Here is a 13,611-nt window from a genome sequence, read left to right on the forward strand (position 1 = left end):
GGATTTACAGCTTGTACCTTTCCAGTTAGTCCATAAGGGTAGGACACCCATATTCCAGGACCATACAATCTTTTTACATGAAATGTGCCAAACCCAAAACAAGCTACTCCGGAGAGAAATAAATGAATTCTAAAGATCTTAGGCAAATCCAAAGAAGGTTTTCTTGTACATTCATCACCAAATATTTCTAGATCCCAATACACCTAATGCCAAACAGTTGCCAAGAAGCACAATCCAAAAAGCACAATATGTGCCCTGAAACTCCATCCTATAATACTCCAACCGCCCCATGAATTGGTTATTCCTAAATGAGTCATGAAAGGTATAACGAACATACCTTGTCTCCACATTGGATCAAGAACGGGGTCGGAGGGATCAAAAACTGCTAATTCATATAGAGCCATTGAACCGGCCCAACCAGCAACCAGAGCTGTATGCATTATATGGACAGAAAGCAAACGATCGGGATCATTCAACATGACGGTATGAACATGATACCAAGGAAAACCCAATGGGAATACCCCTTTATCAACAAAAAATAGACACTATGTAACTTTATTGCATTATTGCATTGAAAAAAAAAAAACTATGCTATAGACAACCCTTTTTTTTCAGCCAATTCTCTCAGAAAAAGGATTAATATATGTTCTATTCTTTTAGGATTTAGTAATAATGGAATAGTTTAGTTCATAGGAAAAAAGAGAAGCAGATATATTCTATACTCGATAAGTACCAATATGCAGTGGGGGTTGATTTCCTTTTCTATAAGCGAATGCATCTATATTTGGTCATCATTCAAAAGGCCTATTCGTAAGAATTTTCCTTTCTTCATTTTGTCTTCCTTTACTTTATTTTCTAAACTTATTCAATCTATATATAAAATATGATAAAGGTTGATATTATTAAGATAATAAGCACATTATTACGCTTCCACATCAAAGTGAAATAGAGTACTTAATTCTTTTTTCTTTCAGTTTATGCCTATTGGTGTTCCAAAAGTACCTTTTCGAAGTCCCGGAGATGAAGATGCATCTTGGGTTGACATATAGTGCGACTTGTCAAATATATTGGGTCATATGGGATTTCCCCATTCTCTCCCTCGATGGGGATATCCTCTGATTCGCCCCCCAAAAAAATTGAATTATCAAAAATTTTGTAGCATGAAGTGCAAATAGATCCGTTTTGTGAGGAGGTATCTAGATTAAATAATATTAGCAATTAAAATAATTTATGGTTGGCTTGGCTAGATCAATAAAATGAAGTATCCAGGCTCCGTTTAAAAAACCCAATTGGTAATTTATTTATGATTATTACTTATATCACAAACGATTTGATTTCGTTAAATAGGAATGATCTTAAACTGTTAATCAATCGAATCCAAAAGGGAATGAATATGAATACGTCGAATATTTAGTAGAAGGCATGAAAGAAATGAATTGAAAAAAGGGGGGTAATAGCAAAAAAAAGACGTGGTATTGGGGTCATTTGTCCTATATGTACTATTGGAAAAAACTCAGAATAACAAATATTCTAATTAACCCCAAGATCATATTAATAGTCACCCATTGCAATCACATTTTACTTAAACGAATTGCAATGAAGTTCATAGCATAAATACCTCCTCTCCTTAACTTTGAAGCAAAAATTGTATCTTGAGAAAAAACCATCGTATGTGTGTTTTTCCTTTAATAAATTTTAGAGAGATTTTAAGAACCGTTATAAAAGGAATTTCTTCTCTTATATATGGGCGCCAGTTGCCTTCGCAACTGCTGTAGTTTCCACTTGCAACATACTTTGGGTGGGTCCCATCATGGGTGTCCCACCCATATCCAATATGTAGAAATCAAAATCGAGCAGATACTTACTTGGAGTAGATCATAAACCTAAAAAAATTGAAGAAGCCCATTCAAGAACAAGAAAATGACATCGTAATTTTTTAATCGGATCTCGATGAAAAAAAGCATCAATGAAAAGTTAGTTTGAAAGGTTTAGTAAAAAAAAAAAAATCTATTATAGTAAAACCTGCCAAAGTCATATTTCTTGAAAAATGGAAGAAAAGCCCCTTCTCTAGAAGTTAGAAAGAACCCGCTATGAAAAAAGAAAGAGGGCTGGAGTTTACACATTGATTTTTTTCGCATGTTGAACCGTATGCATCAAAAGGTGCCTGTACGGCTCTTAAAGGATACAATTTTATCCTAATCAACTGACTTTATCAAGAAATATTACTTTTTTTAGGCCAAGAAGTTGATAGCGAGATCTCGAATCAACTTATTGGTCTTATGGTATATCTCAATATAGAGAATTATACCGAGGATCTTTATTTGTTTATAAAGTCTCCTGGCAGTTGGGTAATGCCTGGAATAGCCATTTATGATACTATGCAATTTGTGCAATCTGATGTACACTTAATATGCATGGGATTGGTCATCTCAATGGGGTCTTTTATCTTGGTTTGAGGAGAAATTACCAAACGTCTAGCATTCCCTCAAGCTTAGTGCCAATGAATTTTTTATTTGAGAGAAAAAAGAAGACTATTCCTTCACCATATGAATTATTAATATTCAGTAATAATAGCATGGCACTTCGAATTCAATATCCAAATTCTTTATTTATTTTTTTCAAAAGATTCTCAATTATGTATCGAAAGAGTAGTATGAGACAAACAAAGGGTATTTCCGACTTTATCTTACCTATCGTAGGCCTATTTTAGCATCACAAACTTTTTTCACACCAAAGGATTATTAACAGGATTTAGGTTATCAAAGAGTACCAAAATAAAAAAAAAGAAAGAAACTTTGGGATTGCTAAATAACAGTCGAAATAAATACAGAAAGCAACGGGGCCATCATAGTATTTTTTAACTCCTCCAAAAAACCATACATATAGATTTTAGAAAATCTATATTTAGCCATATCCACACATATATGAATGATTCTAGATGTAAGATTACTGGCTTCCATTTTACGAAGTTGCAACGATCCATTGCAAGGAATTCCGTTCTTACAGGAAAATGCTCAATACCCAAGTAGGCTTACAAAATTGATCATGATCAAGAGCTTTCTGGGTCGTTTCAACCCTTTGGGTTCGCCCTTATTACCAAAATAGATCAAGATGGGATTTTTTTTTCACGTACAAAGGATTTACTTGTTACTAATACAGTCTAGCCACTGACCTTCTTTAGATCCCTTGTTTCACTTTGATTGTATCATAAATCGGACCGATGCAGAAGAAATGAATGAATTTCCATACTATTACATAAGTAAAATAGTTAAAATATAATTTGGATTATGACACATCACTTATTATACTGGATCTTACAAAGCCTGTTCATGCACATCATGCTTGGGTCTGATCATAGAAAAGATTCTCTTCAAGACCAGCCTAGCCCTATCCTCTTCATGGGGAGGCGATTGGAACAAAGACACATTTGGTTGTGAATTCCAATGTAGCAGATAAAAGCATATTTCTGCACGGCTCAATCAATAGTTCAAGTCACACACTCCCATAATCCATTTTCTCTTTGAAGAATTCCCTTTAACTATTTGTCCATGTCAAATAAATAATACAATAATATGGAGTTGAGGGAAAATTTCCAAATACATGTCTTACTCTTTGTCAATATCCATATTTGTAGCAATGAAATATTATTGTTCCTCCCTCAAGTAAAGTAATAAGATAAATTATTGATTACAAATCTCTATGATCTATATTCTTTATAAAGGACCAGAAATACCTTGCTTACGTATCATTAGAAAATGCATTAACATAAATATTGCAGTAAGAAGAGGTAATACAAAAGTGTGCAAACTATAAAAACGAGTCAAGGTGGACTGTCCCACACTAGCACTTCCGCGCAATAACTCTACTAAAGGCGATCACCAGAATCGTTGTTCAGTACGCCCATTATAATTTTGACTACCCGATACCCAATTTGGTCCCAAGGTAAAGAATAACCTGTTACACCAAAAGATGCCATCATTACAGCCAGAACCACGCCGTAACCCAAGTCAATTCGCAAGGTTTTTTAAAACCACCTATGAGATACACACGAAATACGTGCAGGATTATCATTAGGACCATCATACTTGCCGACCATCGATGAACCGATCGGATTAACCAACCAAAGTTAGCTTCTGTCATTATGTATTGAACAGAAGCAAAAGCCATAGTAACAGTCGGACAGTAGTAAAAAGTCGTAGCAAAGCCTATAGCTACTTGTACTAGAAAATGAGGAAGCATAATTCCTCCTAGACAATAAAATATGTTGACATGAGGAGGAACGTATTTACTAGTTATGTCATCTGCAATCGCCTAAATCTCAAGACATTCTTCGAAGCAATCGTAAACTTTATTGAGATAGGTAACCTGAGGAGACTCCCCCTCCGAGAACCGTATATGAGAATTTCATCTCGTACAGCTCAAACAAAAACACCCAAATACCAGATGAAAAGGGTATGGAATAGAAAATTGGAAACTTCTTAATCCTCTTATTCAGTCTTATCTAAAGATACGAAAGAGTCAAAATCAAAAAGCTCTTCTTTTTGGTTATAACTAGAATGCCAAAAAATAAAGTCGGCTCTCTTGTCTTTATGTTGATCATTACAAGCCTCTTGAATCTTCTATTTACCTATTTCTTTTTCTTTGATTTGTTATTTTTATTTGTATGGAATGCGGTTTTACTTTTGTTTTCTTTATTATTGATAGTAATTTTCTTGTTAAGACCCTATGAATCAGTTGAAACCTCATATTTATACTAGAACCATGATGATTCAATAAAACCTTCAAACTAAGTACAAAGATTCCTTGAGTATGAACCATTTGATCACCATTTATTCAACGAGGAAAATAGATAAACTTACTAAAAATACAAAGAAACATTTGTCCTTTGAGCAAAATCAAAGCAGAAATGGGAATTTGAAAGATTTTTCTTCTTTCAATTCTAACTTTGTATAATTTTGGAATCTGGCCACGAGGTCTGAATATTAAGTTTGAATCATAGTTCGAATACTTCGTGATCTATTTCATGTATTCCATGTTCCAGATGCTAGAATAAATATTCAACGGGGTAAAACCATCTCTATCAAGATGACAAACTCATTTTCTATACTATCAATAGGATCAATTATAACAAGTCACACACTCATATTTCGGAAATACATAAACAAAAAAATTGCGCAGTTGAACTATCAAAAAAAAAAAAAAAAAGCTAAAATCAAAATCTGGGACCTAAAAGCTTCCCTTTTTGTATTTAAAAGCTAGGATTTTGTGGTTCTTCTAACTCTAATTGAGTGAAATTCCATCTAGTAAAACAGAATAATTAAAAATCTCCAAAATAATAGATAGGAATATCGCAAATAGGGCCATTGCGACACCCATCAAAGGAGTAGTTCCCCATCCAGGAGCTACTTTACCATATTATGAATTCAACGGTTTCAATAAATCTCCTACAACAGTTTGTCTTGGACCAGATCTAGAACTACCCTCAATAGTTTATGTAGCCATAAATCCTACTTTGTATTCATTGAGATCTGTTGACTTTGTATACCATTCCGTTATACATAAACGATCTTATCATAGATCCATTGTGGTCTTGAAATTATACAAGAATGGAAACAGCAACCTTAGTCACCATCTCTATATCTAGTTTACTTGTAAGTTCTACTGGATACGCCTTATATACTGCTTTTGGGCAACCCACACAACAACTAAGGGATCCATTAGAAGAACACGGGGACTAGTTGACGTAATGTGCCTCCCAATATTGCAATATTGGGAGGCTCATTACGTCAATTGAGATAATGAAAAATCATTTCATTTTTTTAATTGGAACTCTAGGTGGTTTTCAGCCATTAATTCCAATTAAAGCTATTTATAATGTTTGCTCTAAGGACAACAAATGATAACTACTTACAAAAGTTGGCATAAAAATAAGAGTTATTTGAATCGCCTCAACCTACTAGAGTTAACTTAAAGAGGGAATGGAGAGTTGATTTTACTGAAAGAATTTTGTCTAGGGTTGAAGTAAATTGAGAGAAGCTGAAGACAGAGAGAATACTAGACAGATTTCTCTTGTTTTACCACGCACAAAATTCACTAGCTAATTAAAGAGAGTGAAAGTGTTGCTCTAAAACTGAAATTTTTATGGGCACATTACCGTATAAACAGAGTAGAAAAACATAAAGCTCACTTTGGCAAGCTAAATGGATAGCATGATAAATCATAAGAGGATTCTATTATTTTTCAAATGCAAGCTAAATAAAATGTCCAAGCAGATTTCTCCAAAAATGGGTAGTTTGTATAACCAATAACAGGATTAGTAAGATACATTTGTTGAATGGTGATACCATGCTGGAAATGATAAAGTTGACAGAAAATTTGAACTACATGTTTTGCCGCCGGTTGGACTCCCACTGTTCATGCAGAAGCAGTTTTTAGTCACTGTTTTAGGAATGATTTAGTGATGTGTTTAGGTGTATTAGGTTTGATTAAATGTAATATTTTCTCTTGCCTATACGTGTATTAGTTGAAGTATTGTGTTTAAATTTCAAATTTTTAAACCATTAGGTGAAACAGTGGCGGGTGCTTGTATAAATTTATCCCTATTTTTTGAATAAAAAACAGAGCATATTTTCCAGGTCTCGGTTCTCTTTCTTTCATCTATTTCTCTTCTTTGTTTTCATGCAAAACCAACAATTGGTATCAGAGCATATATTGACCTTAGAGGGCCTGATACACTCATCTTCTTAATCAAATCTTTCAACCCCTGTTATGATATCCTTATTGTCAAAACTCCAAATAATCAGTTCCAATGGCACAACCTTCAACTTCTCTTACTTCTCCGGTCTTTAATGGTGAGCAATATCATATGTGGGCATTCAAGATGAAGGCATTCCTTCATGGACAGGGTCTGTGGCAGTATGTGGAGGAGAACTATCAACTGCCTCAGTTGGGACCAAATCCCACCCTGAATCAAATCAGGATGCATGAAGAAGAAGCTGCCAAGGCACCAAGAGCCCTCTCTCACATCCATGCAGTAGTAACTGACCTTGTATTCACAAGGATTATGGCATATGAAACACCAAAGGAAGCATGGGATAAGTTGAGAGAAGAGTATACGAGAAGTGACACAACAAGAGGCATGCAAGTGTTGAACTTGAGAAGGGAATTTGAGTTGCTAAGAATGCAAGAAACTGAGAAGGGAAGGGAGTATGTTGGCAGATTGATGGGTGTGGTTAATAAAATTAGATTGCTTGGGGTGGAGTTGATGAATAGAAGAATAGTAGAGAAAGTGTTGGTGAGCCTACTTGAAAGATTTGAGGCTAAAATCTCCTCCTTTGAGATTCTAAAGACCTGACTCAAATAAAACTCACTGAGCTAGTCCATTCCTTACAAACTTAAGAGCAAATGAGGCTTTTAAGGCAAGAAGATGCGGGTGAAGGTGCTATTATTGCAACACATAAAGGGAAGTTTGTACAGGGAGGAAATAAAAGAAACGCAGGAGACAAGAAAGGGAAAGAAAGGGCTAACATTCAGTGGAACAAATCTGGTGGGATAAAGGAGTATCCACCGTGTTCCTACTGCAAGAAGAAGGTGTAGGTTTAGGCCAGGAATTCAGTGTAGAGCTTGCAAGCAATTCGGTCATATAGAGAGAGTTTGTAAAAACAAAGGGGAACCCTCTCAGTAGCAAGCTAAGATGGTTGAAGACTTCCAGCAAGGGTAAGAAGCTAAGCAATTATTTATGGCATCTTGTGGCAGAGCCTCACTTTGCAATGAAACCTGGTTGATTGATAGCGGGTGCACCAATCATGTGACTTCGAATTTGCAAAGCTTCATTAGCTTGGACAAGGCATATCAATCCAAGGTCAAGATAGGGAATGGAGAATTTGTGGATGTCAAAGGGAGAGGTGATGTGGCTGTGCAAACTTAATCAGGTATCAAGTTGATTTATAATGTTCTTTATGTTCCTGAAATAAATCAAAGTTTACTCAGTGTAGGACAAATGTTAGAGAGAAAATATGTCCTACATTTTCAGGATCAATCTTGTAAAATACTAGATAGTGAAGGCTATGAACTTATGAGAGTTAGAATGATGGGAAAAAGCTTTCCCATTGACTGGTAAAAATCAGAATTTAAAGCTCATAGTGCTAAGGTAGATGAATCAGAAATTTGGCATAAACGATTTGGCCATTATCACTACCACAACCTCAAAGAAATTCAGACCAAATAGCTAGTCCAGAACATGCCTGAAATTGATGAAGTTAAATCCATATGCCATGCATGTCAACTTGGCAAGCTGAGCAGACCACCCTTTCCCGTAAACCAAGCTTGGAGAGCTATAGAAAAACTCCAACTCATCCACACAGATGTATGTGAACCTATGCAAATATCTTCATTGAATGGGAGTAAGTATTTTGTCTTGTTCATTGATGATAAGTCTAGAATGTGTTGGGTGTATTTCTTGAAGCAAAAGAATGAAGTAGCTGGAGTTTTTGGGAGCTTTAAGCTACAAGTTGAAAACCAAACTGGTTTGAGTATTGAAATGGTAAGGAGTGACAATGGGAGTGAGTACACTTCAAAGGAGTTTGAAACAATCTGTATAGAGGCAGGGATTAAGCACCAATACAGCAGTCCCTATACTCCATAACATAATGGAGTAAGTGAGGGGAGGAATAGGACTGTTATAGAGATGGCGAGGTACATGTTGGCTAAAAAGAAATTGCCGAAATGTTTTTGGGTAGAGGCTGTAAATACTTCAATCTATTTACTTAATAGACTTCCCACAAAAGCCTTGATCAACCAAACCCCTTATGAAGCTTGGTAGGGAATCAAACCAACCATGGACCATTTAAGGGTCTATGGCAGCATTTGTTATGTCCTTGTTCTAGCAGTCAAGAGGCGGAAGCTGGATGACAAAGCAACTATAGGAATACTTATTGGATATAGCAATCAATCTAAGGCATATAGAGTGTATAGTCTAGAAACCAAGAAGATCCATGTCACTAGAGATGTTAAGGTTGATGAGAAAGGTGTTTGGAATTGGAAAGAGAACACAGTTGATGAAGGAGAAAGACCACGGCTGACTGAAGCTACTGGTGGTCAAGTTCTTGAAGAAGATGAAAGTGAAGCTGAAGAGGAGTTCCCAGTTAGAGGTACCCGATCTTTGGCTGAGGTATATGAGAGGTGTAATATGGCTACACTTGAACCAACAAGCTTCACTGAAGCAGCAAAATCTGAAGCTTGGAGAGATGCTATGCAGGAGGAGTTAGCAATGATAGAGAAAAATCAGACCTAGAAACTTGTGGACAGACCAGAAGATAGAAAAGTGATTCAAGTCAAGTGGATTTTCAAGAAGAAACTTAATCCTGATGGTTCAGTTCATAAGCATAAGGCTAGGTTGGTTATCAAGGGATTTGCTCAACAATATGGAATTGATTTTCAAGATGCATTTGCACCTTGCACCCATGGCTAGGCATGATACAATTAGGTTGTTACTTGCTTTGGCTGCACAATTCGGGTGGAAAATCTTCCAACTGGATGTCAAGTATGCGTTCTTGAATGGTTGGCTCAATGAATAGATTTATATTGAGCAACCGAAAGGGTACCAGGTTAAAGGCTGGGAGAATAAAGTGTACCTTTTGAGGAAGGCTTTGTATGGCCTAAAAGCAGGATCAATGATTATTTGAGAAGTCCCAATGAGCACACATTATATGTGAGAGAGGTGGAAGGTGAATTGATTATTGTTTCACTCTATGTAGATGACCTTCTCATTACTGGAAGCAATCTAAGTCAGTTGAATGAGTTTAAAGAAGCCATGCATTGTGAATTTGAAATGACAGATCTTGGGAAAATGTCCTACTTCCTCGGTATGGAAATAAATCAAGCTTCATATGGGATTTTTGTTCATCAAAGGAAGTATGCTAATGAGGTTCTTAAACGGTTTGGCATGGATAAGTGCAAGTCAGTCAATGCACAGTTGGTTGCAACTCAGAAACTAAACAAAAAAGCTGAGGCTGTAAAGGTAGATGAGGGTATGCACAGAAGCTTAATAGGTTGTTTGTTGTACTTAACAGCAACCAGTCCTGATTTAATGTTTGCAACGAGTCTTCTCTCCAAGTTTATGAGTAACCCGAGTGAAATTCATCTCAGGGCAGCCAAGAGGGTGCTCAGATATATTAAAGGTAATCCTGGATTTGGTGTGTGGTTCAAGAAGTCTTAAAATTTCCACCTTGTTGGATATTCAGACAATGACTGGGCTGGATCCATTGATGATATGAGGAGTACTTCCGGCTATGTGTTTTCTTGAATTCAGGAGCTGTGTGTTGGCTATCGAAAAAGTAGGAAACTATAGCTCAGTCTATAGTAGAAGCAGAATACATTTTTGCTGCTGCTACCGTGAACCAAGCCATTTGGCTTAGGAAAATTCTGAATGATCTAAAGCAAACTCAGAGGAAGCCTATTGTGATTTTTTGTGACAATCTGTCTACAGTTGCTATGGCCAAGAACCCAGTTCATCATGGCCGTACCAAGCATATAAAGATAAAATTCCATGCTGTAAGGGAAGCTGAACAAGATGGTGAAGTTGAGTTGATACTTGCCGAGGAGAAGGACAGGTCGCAAACATCATGACTAAGCCATTATCCAAAGCCAAGTTTGAATATCTTCAATTCAGACTTGGTGTTTCTAGCAATGATATCAAGGAGGAGTGTTGAATGGTGATGCCATGCTGGAAATGATAAAGTCGACAGAAAATTTGAACTGCATGTTTTGTCGCCGATTGAACTCCCACTGTTCATGCAAAAGCAGTTTTTGGTCACTGTTTTAGGAATAATTCAGTGATGTGTTTAGGTGTATTTGGTTTGATTAAATGTAATATTTTCTCTTGTCTGTACGTGTATTAGTTGAAGTATTGTGTTTAAATTTCAAATTTTTAAACCATTAGGTGAATGCGGGTGCTTGTATAAATTTATCCCTGCTTTTTGAATAAAAAACAGAGCATTTTTTCCAGGTCTCGGTTCTCTTTCTTTCATCTGTTTTTCTTCTTTGTTTTCATGCAAAACTAACAACATTGTGCTTCTGTCATACTTATTCAACTCTGCGTTTAGCTCAAATCGCTTCGGTAAATCTGGATTACCCAAGAACAAGCGACCAAATGCAACTAAATCTGTATAACTTTCTGCAACAGCCGTGTTACCACTCTCTGTTATAGCCTCCAGCAACAGCGAAAGTACTCTTAAAAGCCTTCCTGATAGGAAGTAAACTCTGCAGAATTTCATACTCATCTTCAGTTTTAATCCTCCGCGGCTCAATTATGTGCAGATAAGCAATCCCAAATTAGTTAAGTGCATTGGCCATGTACAAGCCTAATGCTTCAGGATATGAGTCAACAGCCTCCATGCATTGTTCATAAGGTGATAATCTTATGCCAACTTTATCAGCTCCAACTTCATTAACCACAGCTTCAACTATTTATAGAGCAAAGCAACACCGATTCTCCAAGCTCCCACCATACTCATCAGTTCTGTCATTCACTTCGATCTTTCATGAACTGATCGATCAAGTACCCGTTTGCTCCTTGGATTTCAACCCCATCAAAACCTGTAAAGTCCAAATGTTTGGTTAAAAAAAATAAGCCAAAAGGAGTGGTTTGAGTTAGCGAAGATGTATAATGGAGTCACCAGCTTCAATGGCATTACGTGCAGCAAGCCTGAAATCTTTCACAATTTGGAGGATTTCATCGGTTCTCAATGAATGAGGAGGTGACCAATCTCCTCCTTCCAGGCCAGGCGTCACTCCCTTACTGGTACATGAGATTGGAGCTTCACCATTTGGCTGATATGCTATCATGAATTTGATGTAAATATCAAACAAGGAAAGTAGAATCAAGTAAAATAAATTGTTTGTAATGATTGTTTCCGCTCCTTTAGATGCTGGGTTTATAGTATGTACTCTTGCATATCCAGATTAATGATACTATAGTGGATTTTCTCTTTCATCTGTGGATGCAAACAGTTTATGCTGAATCATGTTAAATATTATATATCTTTGTGATGTGATTTTACATCCATGTTATTAATCTTGATACTTCACTACAAGATCTCCTAACAAAAGTTTGACCATACCACAATTTGAGACTCGGTCGACATGCCAAATTTGGCAAAACAATATGCCTCCCTTCTCATGTACAACTTTCACAATGGGTTTCCAAGTTTCAACTTGCTCTTTTGTCCAAATTCTAGGAGTGTTTGGGTACCTTCAAATAAATTTCTCGACTAAATTAACATCATTTTTTGTTGAATTAATAAGATTTTAAGGGAAAAATAAAAATACCCTTGTGCAGTAACAGAGACTCCGGTTGCTTCAGCAATGAGAAACCCACCATTAATTGTGCGTTGAGAGTAATATAAAATGGCATGAGGTTGAGGGATATTGTTGTATGATCTAATTCTCGTCAAGCGAGCCAAAACCATTCTGAAATTTTAACCAAAATAAATGAATCTGTAATTAACTCACAAGGGTTTTAAAGATTTTCTATTAGCTTCACCATATTAATGGAACAATTCTTTTTGCAGAATCACAAACCTGTGAGAAAGATTGAAGTTTCCCATTTTGTGGAGAGTAATAAGAGGAATGGTGGTGGTGTTTCTGGCTTCCATTTTTATCAGTCTTTGCCTTCTTGTTTTCGTTATTGCTTCTTCCTTTCAGTATACTATAAATTTTTCAAATGGTTTATTGAAGTATGAAAAATTAAACTAGATTTTTTTTAATTAATTTTTTTTATGAACATGACAGCCTGCCAATAATTTATAATTAAGATGATGACAACATAGAGCATGAGCGGGATTAGTTTTTTTTCCTTTGAGATGGTCTTCTTCCTGTGGTTTATTCCAATGAGATTTGTCTTGTATGGGAGCTATTTACATTGTCATCTAATTGCTCTCTTTAGTCCAATAATTTTAAAAGTTAATTAATTAACACATACGAGGTTTTGTGTAAAAACTTTTTCTCTTCCGATTGTGGGAAATCAACACTGACACTCTCAAATAGAAGTCATGTGAGTTAAATGTAGTGGTACAAAGGGAAAGATGTATATCTTATAACCATCCTTTGAGGTTGGGTGGTCGAACAAGGACTCTTGGGTGTATTACTTAAGAAGTCCTGAGTTCGATTAATCTTAGTTGCTAATAGGGATGAGATGGTTTATACACCTCCGGTTAACAAAAAAAAAATATATATATATATATTATATACATAAATCATTTCTATAAAAGATTTATGGGCAAAGCTAGCATACATGGTATCTATTCATCTCTAGAGTTAATAAGGATGACCATTTGAGTTTTTACCTAGTCGATAACTTCAGGGTCTCGAAGGATTAGTTGAGATGCGTGTAAACTGGCTTAGACACTCCCAGTTTTATTTTCTTGTAACTGATGGAATTGTTCTAAATTTTTACCATAATTCTCTCTCTCTCTCTCTCTCTCTCTCTCTCTTTTATATAATATAATATTATATTAATTTTTATGTTCATTTACATGGGAAAATATTGCGGGTATTTCAGACTTTTACAAAAAAAAAAAAAAAAAAATTAAAAAGTTGATACCTTACATTTTA

The 13,611-nt window shown here is 35.9% G+C and overlaps 1 pseudogene; it reads right to left on the reverse strand.

Annotated features, from left to right (window-relative positions):
* Positions 1-6,240: 6,240 nt before the first annotated feature.
* LOC116123036 lies at positions 6,241-12,654 on the reverse strand (annotated as a pseudogene).
* Positions 12,655-13,611: the final 957 nt, after the last annotated feature.

Source organism: Pistacia vera, unplaced genomic scaffold, assembly GCF_008641045.1.
Source record: "Pistacia vera cultivar Batoury unplaced genomic scaffold, PisVer_v2 Contig14, whole genome shotgun sequence".
NCBI lineage: Eukaryota > Viridiplantae > Streptophyta > Magnoliopsida > Sapindales > Anacardiaceae > Pistacia > Pistacia vera.